Below are 11708 nucleotides of genomic sequence, written 5' to 3'. Positions count from 1 at the left end.
AATTTCTGAGCCAAACCGGCCAGGGCTACCATGGAGACTTTTAAACAGAGGAAAATAAAAACAAACAAACTCACAAACAAACAACCAAAAATCCCCACAGTATCTCTAGGAAATAACCAATGCATTTTTGATAAAAGTGATAAAGACTACACCAAGAGAATTCAAATTTTGAAGTTAAATAAGATACTAGAGATAGGGCCTTTAGATTGTTTTGTAAAATCTTCAGAACTTAGTCAAATTTAACTTCCCAATCCATAGAAAAATCAATAATTGCCTTTTAAAAAAGAAAACATCTCAACAGCCAAATAATTCATACATGTCAAGTACCATGGGACTCAGGGATGAAAAATTCCCTATGGCGCTAAAACAAGCATTGTAATTTGAAGTTTCCTGATAGGTTTTTTGTTTTGTTTTGTTTGTTTTGTTTTGCCAGAAAAGAAATACTAACCTTTCTTTTCCAGGCCAAATGCCAAGTTAGGTAATTACCCTTTGCCCACTTTCTTTCCCCAAGCTGTTTTAATTAGATAAGAACTCTGCCTTCATTTCCTTTCGTGAACTGAATTATGATGTTGCCACACGCCTTTCAACAAATATTAATGCCCTAGTTTGCTGAATGCCTGTCCCTTCAGAGAGAAAAGGCTTTGCCCTAAGTACTTGGCTTTCTTCAGGGTATGAAATGCTTTTCAAGGAGCAGAGGGGCTAGGGGCAGATGCTCATTTTTCCCAGTACCAGATCACTCAGCTTCAGGTCTGCACCAGTGAGGAATCGTTAAGACATACCTTCCCTGATAGTCCCAGACACATCTGACGGATGTTAAGAGGAAAGCTTTAATGAAATGTTCTTGAAACAATTGAGTAGATCAAAGTCTTACAGTCAATCCTCTACCCTCCACCCTCCACCCTGTGCTTTAACGCCTTGAAAAACTGCCCGAAGAAACAATGGATCCATAAAGTCACAGAACTCATGCAGTCCCTTGACCTTCTGCATCTCATCAACAACATGACTTTTCCATTTGAGCAGAGGAGCAGTGCCCAGTGCCCACTGGAGCAGGACTCAGAAAGAGCTGAGTTTTAGTACCAACTACCCTACTGAATAGCAATGTTGTTTTAAGCAAGTTACTCAACTTCTTGAAGCCTCTTTCCTCACAGGCTTACATAGTTTTCCACTGAGAATATTTTGGAGCTATTATCAGCACATGTGATATTGTGTTATAATAGCTAAACAGCTTTACCATGATCTACAGAAGGTCATTGTGGCTGCCAGTCTTTTGGTCTGGGAGGCAATGCTTCAGTGCGGGTGGGTCATTGCACACATGGTAACTGGTCTCTGCAAGATATACTCTCATAAGTGGAATAGCTGGCTAGAGAGATTTTTGTATTTGAAAATTAGACAGATTGTGCAGAATTTTCTTCACTGTGGTTGTCCCTTCCACTCTCGCCAGCAGTGCCCCGAGTGCAGTTTCCCGGTGGAGATTATTGTTAAACCACTGGGTGAAATTGGCGTCCCCTAGTTTCTTGTGTATTGCACTTGTCACCACTAAGGGTGAGCTTCCTTCCATATTTTAAAAAACTTTTTACTTCTTTTTCTATAACTACTCAAGTCTTTTGTGCATTTTCTCTTGGATGTTGGCCTTCTTATCAAAGTATAAGAACTCTTTATGTACATGAAAATTAGTCCTTTGTTTGCTGTATGAATTGCAAATTATACATGTACACACACACACACACTTTTGTCTTTTAACTTTGTTTAGTTTCATTTTCCAAGCAGCATTTTTAACAATAATTTTTTATGGTTTCTGAGGTTTCATCATATTTAGGAATGTCTTTCTTACTCTGAAATTAAAAAATAAAAATCTCACAATGCTCTTCTGAATATTTATGACTTCATTTTTCACATTTAAATAGTTGATCCATCTGAAATTTATTTTAAGCTGTAAAGTAGGAATCTAATTTTATTTTGTTTTATTTTTCCAGAGGACCACCCAGTTGTCCCAATTCCATGGAATAACACATCAATCTCCAACTGAATTGATCATATCCTGAGTTTCTATGTATAAATATATTGTTGGACTTTTTACACTGCTCTATAAATGTTTTTCTGTTGTTATGCAAAAAAATTGTTTTAATAATTCAAATGTCAAAATATACTTTAATATATGATAGAATATCTACTAATTTTTCAAGAATTTTCCTATTTTGCTTCTTCATTATTCACATGATAAATCAACTTATGTAGTTCCTGCATCTCCAACAAAATTGATTAGTTTTTTTTTTTGTGGGGGGAGTGCATTAAATTTACAATTTTTAAAGAAAAACCATATATTTATGATGTTGAACCTTCTTATTTAAAAACGTGATATGTCTTTCCACGTAACCATCCTGTGTCCCTCAGGAAAAGTTTGCACATGTGGGTGTCATAAAGTCAATGTAACATGAAGAAGGATTATAATGGTGCCTCCCTCAAAGAGTTATTGCAAGGGCTAAATGAAGTTAATACTCAATACCTGGCCCTTAACCATGCTCGACACTTGTACTGTTATGACAAATGCACACTTTATCGCCATCTCCTGAAGTATGTGTGACTAATCCAATCTGGTAAATCAGTCTCTTGATAATTTGAAATTTCCATGACTGTGACTCATTCTTGGCTTTACCCTGAAATAGAAATTATTGTCCTACCTTTGCTATTCTTCCTATGCCCTGTTCACCTCTGTGACAGAGTCGGGGGAAGCCTCTGGGGCATTCTTGTTGGACATAAGAGTTAAACAGATTATGACTGCCCTGCCTAGCGAGGGAGGTGTCACCTCCCAGGAAGAAGTGACTGGATAGGACTCACATTTCACATCTCTCTTGACAACTGTAGACAAGGTAAAGAAAATATTGCCAGATACTCAAAGCTATGTATTTCTGTTTGAAGATAAGGTCTCCTTCCTTAGGATAGTAGGCAGCTTGATTAACATTGCTCAGTTGTCAATCAAATGAGTTCAAATTATCGCCTCTTGATACTCAGTGCCCCATATCTATATTTTTTATTTATTTTTATCCTCACCCGAGGACATTTTTGCATTTATCCTTAGATAGAGCGGGAGGGAGAGAGGGAGGAGGAGGAGAGAGAGAGAAATATTGATGTGAGAGAGATACATCAACTGGCTGCCACCCACACAACACCAACTGGGGCCCGGGACAAACTGCATCGTGCCCTTAGTGAGAACCGAACCCAGGTCTCTGGTCTGTGGGCCGATGCTCTAACTGCTGAACCAAACCGGCCAGGGCCATATCTATATATTTTACACATCCTTTATGACATATTCACTCTCTGCTCAGTATTGAGCTAAATGATTTATTTGCTTTATTACATTTAATCTTCACAAGTTTAATCATCATTCATTATTCCATCTTTTAAATAAAATAACTGAGGGTTAAGGTCACAGAATTAAAAACTGACAATACTGTTACTAGAGATTTGCTTGTCTCCAAAGCCTGTGCTATTAACCACAATGCTCAATTGAGTAGATTTTAAACAAGGTAAACAAAATCAACTGTAAAGCCCTGGCTGGTTTGGCTCAGTGGTTAGAGCGTCAGCCTGCAGTCCAGAGAGACCTGCGTTTGGTTACCACTAAGGGCACGTACCTCGGTTGCAGTTTGTCCCCAGCCCTGGCTGGTCGTGCGGGTGGCAGCCACTCAATGTGTCCCTTTCACGTCGATCTCTCTCTCTCTCTCTCCCCCCCCCCCCCCCCACTCTATCTGAACAAAAAAATGTAAAAAAATTTCCTTGGGTGAGGATTAAAAAAAAAAAAAAAATCAACTGTAAAAATAAGTAAAACACTGCATATCAGAGCATGCTCCTTCATCTGTAATGGTAGCATCATCATACTAAGCTTTATTAGTGTAAATCTTTTGTTAACAAAATTACACCTCGACTAAGAGCTATAGTTCTCGGTCCTTCTCAAAAATCAGCCTGAAAAAGTCCCGGGAAAATTAACTATGCTTTCAGGAAATAAGATTTACATTTTCATGGGATCTAAACATGCCATAGCAACAATACCAGAGTAGATATTCAATTATTTGTCCTAATTTTTTAATGCCTTCATTTGGTGGAAAACTTATCAGTGTCACATCTCCATGTGACCTTTCCCAGGTAACCTGTAGAACTTCTGAGAAATATTTTCGCAAATATGAAAGATGACCCAGCAAATTGCTACTCCCCAAGGCAAAAGCATGTGGCCGATGCCTCAGGGAAACTGACTGCCCGGGAAGAGCACACTTGCGGCATTGCAGCATGAGTCACAGAACATAAGGACTACCCCATGACCAAGAAAGGTGAACGGACAAAGCCAGAGTTCCTTTTCGGTTCCCACTGATGTGATAAGCTCGGGCTTGTTTCTACCCAGGCTGGTGAGGCCTACCGTGGTGAGGAATGAGGGACTGTCACTGAAGCAGCTAAAGGGATGCTCTGTTAGAGAGGAGGTTCCGACCAGGTGTGGAAGGCATGTGGCCTGGGAACACCATTAGGCAGGTGGGGCAGGCACAGGGAAGGCGAGCCTTGGTGAGATCCACCAGGGAGAAAGGCCCAGAGTCTGAGGGCCGTGGGATGGGGAGACCCACAGAGTTACAGCGTCGGGAGGAGATGCTGGCTGGAACGGGGAGCAGGTGATCTCACATTTAGAAGTGGGAAGAGCAAGTCTTGGACTTAGTCATGGGAGAAGTGGGGTTTTGGGTATTTGGGCAAGGCAGATACTCAGGAAAAGGCCCGACTCACTGAGGCGGCAGTGGTAGGCTACATGTCTGTTTTGCTCATTGTGTATTCTTCAGGTGGTCATCTCCTTAGCACAAAAGAATACACTTAATTAAGTATTTGTTGAGTGAATATATGAGGCATAAGGCAGGCATCCAGTTTCTGAACGTAGGACACGTGGTGCCAGCAAGTCTCCGAGTGGGGTTGACTTGCTGTTGAGTCACATGGACTCTGATTAAAGACATAGTTATCCGAGAGCCTAGGGTGGGGCTGCACCTGCAGGTGGTGGTCAAGGGCCCAAGAGTGGGAGAGAAGGGGGGGAAAGGGAGGAATTAGGAGAATGAAGAGTAGGCAGGCAGTTCCTTACTCATTCTTTGACAGCTTTATATTATTATTATTATTATTATGTCTGCTTTAATCTAACGCATTGTCTTAGCTCATTCAGGCTGCTGTAACAAAAATGCCAAAGACTGGTGACTTATAAACAACAGAAATTTATTTCTCACAGTTCTGGAGGCTGGGAAATCCAAGATAAAGTTGCTGACAAATTCAGTGTTTGATGAGAGCCTGCTTCCCGGTTCACAGACGGCCTTCTTCTTGCTGTTTTTCACATGATGGAAGGGGCAAGGGAGCTCTCTGCAGTCTCTTCTTTAAGGCATGCTAATCTCATTCATGAGGGCTCCATCCTCATGACCTAATCACCTCCCAAAGGCCCCACCTCCAAATACCAACACATTGGCGATTAAGTTTCAACATATGGATTTGGGGAAGCACAGACATTCAGTCTATAGCACACACTGAAATCGTCTTCAGTCTTGATCAAACACTGAAAAGTGTTGCTGGTTTCTTTAGTTTCCATAGAGCCAAAATTGAAGACTCGTATCGGGAAAATCACATGCCCCAAATATCTAGGGTCCACAGTCTTCAGAGCTACCATTCAGTTTCAATTTATTGAACACTCACTATGTGGCTATCACTGTGATGGTTCCACTGCAGACAGTATCTCTAGTATTCCTTAAAGGCAGATGTTATCGGATCCCCTTTACAGATGAGAAACCTGAGGATCAAGTTCAGGGTTACACCCAAGGCTACAAAGACAGGAAATGTCGGAGCAAGAGTATCAGGCCCAGAACCCACCATCTTTCTTGAAAGCTCCCTATTGTGTCCCTCTCTCTGCACCAGCGCTACTCCAACTTTATGTACAGATGAGCCATCTTGCTAAAGTGTCGATTCTGTTTCAGATTCTGAGCTATTGCCCAAGACTCTGCTTTTCTAACCAGCTCCCAGGTGGTGCTGCTGCTGCTGCTGCTTCTGAACCACCTGGTGAGGAGCAAGAGTCTAGAGCAAGGATGGCCAGAAGGTACACATTTTCAGCTCTGTGGGCTGGATGGTCCTCTGCCATATCTACTCGTGAATGAGTGTGGCTATGTCCAATAAAGTCTATTGATAACGATGAAACTGGAATTTTATATACTTTTTGAGTGTTACAAATTACTATTTTTCTTTTGATTTGTTTCCATCCATTTAAAACTGTAAAAACCACGGTCAGCTCGTGGGCCATTGTTTCCTCCGCTCAGTCTCTACATTCAGTGGCCTTGATATCACAGGGGTGAGGAACTTACGAGAAGAAGGATGGCCATGGGTGAGATCGCTGCCCACCGTGACAGCTGGCTGACAGGTGGCTGAGGCAGAGAACACAGGCCTTGGGGTGGGAGTCACTTCTGTGAGAGGCTTTGTCACTTTCAGGGAGGTGACATGGGAAAGCCTTTTAATCTCTCAATGCCTCAGTTTCTTCGAGCACAGGAGGGTACTAAAAAGACTACTTGCCTCGCAGGGTCATTGTGAAGACAAAGGAAATGAGACAATGCTCGAAGCGCGTGTGACCCCAGGCAAAGATGAATGATAATGCTAGAATTATGACTGACTGGACAGAATGTGAGGACAAGAGCCCACCAGAACCTGCCAGGACCTCGGAGCTGGCCAGCTCAAAGATTCCGTAGGGAATTTGCTGGTCCTCACACTGTGGATTGGTAAACAACTGTCCAGTTTTGAGGAAAACACTTTGAGGAAGTGAGAGCCGTGTGCAGCTGGACAGAGGGGGGGCGATGAGGTCCATGCAGAGCACTTGGGAGATGTCCGCCTGGGGCAAGCAGAGGAACACTTGGGAGAACTGTTGGTAAGGTCGGTATCAGTTTAATAATAGCAATTAATAGCTGACCCAGCATTTACCACCTGTTTGGCAATAGTCTACTGTCTTTTAAGCAGTAATCTATTTAATCCTCACAATCACTTTATAAGTAGCACTATTGTTACCACCAGTTGATAGATAAGGGAACTGAGACAAAGGGAGTAACATGCCCAAGGCCACCCTCTTTTAAAGGGTCAGCACAGTCTGGCTCCAGGCATCTGGTTCTCAATCACCACACTGAAGTTTTAACTCAGGTTTTTTAGGTTCTCTAGATACTTAGCTTGTCAGGGCATGGGGACTGTGGGGTGGGGGAACTTTTCCCAGGGAGCGAATTGGACCCTGGAATTTTTCAGTTCTTTTATGCCCCCTGGGTGATGACAGACAGCACATTTGGTTCATATGAAAATGGAAGTAGGGTTTTTTTGTGTGTTTCTTTGTGTGTCTTTGTAATTCACTCTCACTAACCACTTGGGCCAGGGGCCTGTCCTAGTCATCCGGCCTACAGAGCAAGTTCAGACTATACTCTGTATCTTAATGTAGATTCATTTGCAGAGCAGGTGAGGGTGGCACACACACGTGTCTCTATTCTGTGTGGACTGTGCACAGGAAATACGGAACAGAAAGATGCCCGCTGTGGAGAGAAGGAAATGCCACTTGAATGAGGTCCCCCGAAATGAGTGCCTCTGATGACTTGGATTTTATGAGTCTATAAAAATCTTGATGTGATTCCCCACTTCATGACTATTGCTTTTTCTCATCAATTATATTCTAACAATTCAACAGATTCTTTTCAATTGAATTTGGAGAAGGAATCTTTAATGAGGGCATTTCCAACTCTATATACCTCAGAGAATTTGGGCTGCAAAATTATCTCATCGTATGTGCCCACGTTTGGTAGCTTCCTCACTAATGAGATCAGATTTCCTGGATATTCCAGAATTGCCTTCACTACTTCTGTTTTGGCCTGAGGAACACTGAACCTAGAAATGTTATGCTACCTTTTCTCGAGAGATGAAGACAGATGTGTGAGCCACATATCTCTATGGCGTATGAAATAATAAGTTCATAAGCCTTGAGCGTGATCCAGTATCATCTTTCCCGGTTAAAGCAAAACAGTCTCAAGGTTTGTAAAGAATCCTGCCAGCTGATTAGTGCCTGTGAGCCACTGTGTTATTTCCAGTCGAGTAATTGGTACATCTTGGATGCTGGCCCTGCACTTAACTAATATTTTATTAAGTTGATATAACTGTGTATTCTAGTGTGCTATTATATTTTTTATAAATATGATGACCTCACGTAGACACATAACTCACTGGCATTTGTGATGTAGCTTTTCTTTTCAGTTTTCTTTTTTACTGACTTCATGCTCAAATATTCCTTTAGTAGAATCTATTTGTTTTATGGGAAACATGCCTTAAGGGGCTCAAAAGGAGAGCTTGCCCAATTTTTCTGAAATACCCAGCCAAGAAAATCATCAGGAAGACATGGCTAGTAAAATGGGAGTCAGAGAAAAAGTCCTGAATTGCTTTAAAAGTACTTCACAGCTGTTTCTTCACATGTTATAAGAATCGGGGCAATCAATTAGAAAAACACACGGAACACCAGGAATTCCCATCCTCAGTGCAGCCTCACTTATGGATACCGTAAGACCTTTAGGAAGTGACTGGGGACGGATCCCTGTGGCAGTGAAGTGTTGATTTTGTGTTCCAGAAGCAGATTGTTCATAACTCAACCCCCAGGTACCCCATTAACTAATATTTGCTTACATGAGACTAGGGGGGGAAACAGGAAAAGGGGTTGCTAAAATATACCTTCTAAAAAATTTAGCATTGAAAAGAAATTATTGAGGCACATTGATTTCTACAGGTAATTGAACATATAATTAATAGTTTACCTGACCAACATCATAGTCACGGGGAATAAAAAAGTAATATAGGTTGTTTTTACCTTTCATTAGGTAAGGGATTTATTATCTAGTAGGAAAGATTGAGATATGGGTAACTCCCAAGAATCTATACTGAACAATCCGGAAGAGTGCCGCAAGTGAGTACTCTCTTGTGGTTCTGATGACCGAATACCATAGGAATTCAAAGGAGGATAAGCCAACAAGGCAGGAAACGGCCAGAGCTTGAAGATCCATCAAGGAACCGAGAGCAGCCAGGTCTCAAATGACAGGGATCATGTCAGATGGATTCTGGAGAAAGGTGAGTGTTTCCAGAAGAGGAAAGTCAAGTGCGCCAAGTCACTGAGGTGGGACATGGGCCCAGCAAGTTCATGGGAGAGTCAAAAACTCGCCTGGCCCAAGTAGAAAAAACACTGGGCTTCGTCACATTGCGGGGGCCACTGTCAGTCACCAGAGGGTATGCAGTGGGGTATGCTCTGAGAGACAGAAAGGTAGTTCCCTGGGTGGAAGCTTCTTGTATTTTTATATGCTCTAGTATCTTAATTTGGGGGGTTAGCCATTTTCCTACCAATGAACCATTTACATTCACATTCACTTAGACATTTTCTCCAATATTTTAAATTTATTTAGTGCAACACTGTTTGAATATTTTATATCAACATACTCCCTACAACTGCACTGAGCCACTTCTAGTTTTTGGACCAAGGGCAGGTAAAAAATACACAAAGGGTACCCTGTCTGGGACAGAGTTGTATTGCTAAACAAGGCAGATAAGGTATTTGCTCTCAGCTTATTCATGAGAGGGATTGGCTGTGAGCAGATCATTACAAAAATAATTAATTACAATTGTGGTAGGTGCCAAGAAGGACACAGTAATCTGGAGAAGTCTAACAGAGGGTTCTAACGCAGACCTGTGGCCTGAGGATTTGGGGAAAGTCTCTCTGGGGAAGTGACATTCAAAAGGAGATCTGGTTGGAGTGGAGGAAGGGAGAGTAGAAGCTGAAGGGTGCTAGAAATTCTCAGAACAGGAAACTACACTTGTAAGGGCCCCGAGGTGAAACAGAGTCCAGAGCATTCAAGGAACTGAAAGAAAGTCAGCTGGGCTGGAATGGCTGGTCGGCCTCAACAGCACGGAGAGGCCGGGAGGACGCAGATGGCAAGGCGCCCTGTAAACCACAGTAAGGCTTTCATGACACTTCGTCTTCCTGTGTGCCCTCCATGACTTCAACATCCATGCTTAGGTCCCCACACCAACTGCCTCACTTCAGGGTAAACAAGCTGAAGCGGCACCTAGCCACACCTTAGAATTCAAAGTCAAGTGAAAGTGCACCATGTGTAGCACCCTAAACGCTGAAATTCTCCACGTGACCTTGGCTGCTTCTGCCTGCCTCTTCCAGAAACTTCTCTTTGACCTCAGAGCACTGTGCCTTTCCTGGTTCCTGATCTCTTCGCTCACGCACGAGCCTCTTCTTTGACTTCCATGTACTCTCCGAGGGCAGAGCTCTCTCTCTGCGTGGCTTTCTGTCATTGTCACATCCCCATGCTCCACGCCTAAGTGAAGAGGAGCTTGTTTTCTTGGTTCCTCTCTTAAACATTGCTGGTGAACTGAGGTCACTTCCAGGTGACTTTGCTATTGATTCATGCCACTTGATAACCATTTTTGGTTGATGTATTTAATTTTTCCAACTGCTTTAAAACTTTATCATCCTAACACCCAAGACTGCTCTGTCGGCACGTTTGCTCCTGTCTCGGGGGTTGGCACCCCATCCGTGAGCTGCCCGTGCCAGGGAGCAGAAGTCCTCTGGACTCTCCTCGCCTTCACATTCCCATGGTGGCCAAATCCCACTAATGGCGCCAACTTCACCTTTCTTGTCAGTTTCCTTCTGTTTTTCTCAGTAGCTCTTTCCCATGTTCAGACAATCACTTTCCTTGTCTTCATGGGTTTCCGTGCCTCTCAACTGGAATTCTTCCATTCATTCTTCCACATGAGCTCAGAGGTGAAACATAATCTTATCACTGCATTTTTAATAACTCTCCAATGACTGTCATTTCCTACAGAAGGAAAGTTCAACCACCTTATGTACAGAGCAGGGCTGTCTGCGGCCTGGCTTCTGCCCACTTCTCCAAACTTTCTGTTCAGGCATGCCACCTCCTCTGTCTGATCCATTCTATTCATTCAGACGTGCCCTTGTTCCTCCCACTCACCATGCTATCGTAAGCCTCTGGTCATGCGCCCTTCTTTCTGGAGTGTCCCTCCCTACCCAGGTTACTCTCCAGATACTTCATATCTTTTGAGAATCAGTTTACAAGTTATAGAAAGCCTTTTCCGAACCTCTTTCTTTCCCTCCCCCAGTATCCTCTTGTCTCCGTTCTCCAGGCCCCCACTTCACCTACTGCATCTTTCTATCAGAGCCCTTAGTATACTTAGTGCAATAATTTGTTTTCAAATCTCTGTTCTTCAAAATGGTCGCAGGCAGACCTCGGAGATACTGCGGCTTTGCTTCCAGACCACCACAATAAAGAGAATATTGCGATAAAATGAGTCACACAAATTTCTGGTTTCCCAGTGTATATAAAAGTTATGTTTACACTGTGTTGTAGCCTATTAAGTGTGCAATAGCATTACACCTAAAAAAATGTATATACCTTAGTTAAAAAATACTTTATTGCTAACATTGCTAACCATCATCTGAGACATCAGTGAGAGGTGATCTTTTTGCTGGTGGAGGGTCTTCCCTCAATATTCATGGCTGCTGACTGATCAACATGGTGCTTGCCAAAGGCTGGGGTGGCTGTGGCAATTTTTAAAAATAAGAGAACCGTGGCATTTGCCTCATGGGTAGACTCTTTCTTTCACAAATGTTCTTTCTTTAGCATGCGATG

Source organism: Molossus molossus, unplaced genomic scaffold, assembly GCF_014108415.1.
Source record: "Molossus molossus isolate mMolMol1 unplaced genomic scaffold, mMolMol1.p scaffold_m16_p_8, whole genome shotgun sequence".
NCBI lineage: Eukaryota > Metazoa > Chordata > Mammalia > Chiroptera > Molossidae > Molossus > Molossus molossus.
The sequence above is the reverse complement of the archived record's forward strand: the minus strand, read 5'-3'. Positions refer to the sequence as shown.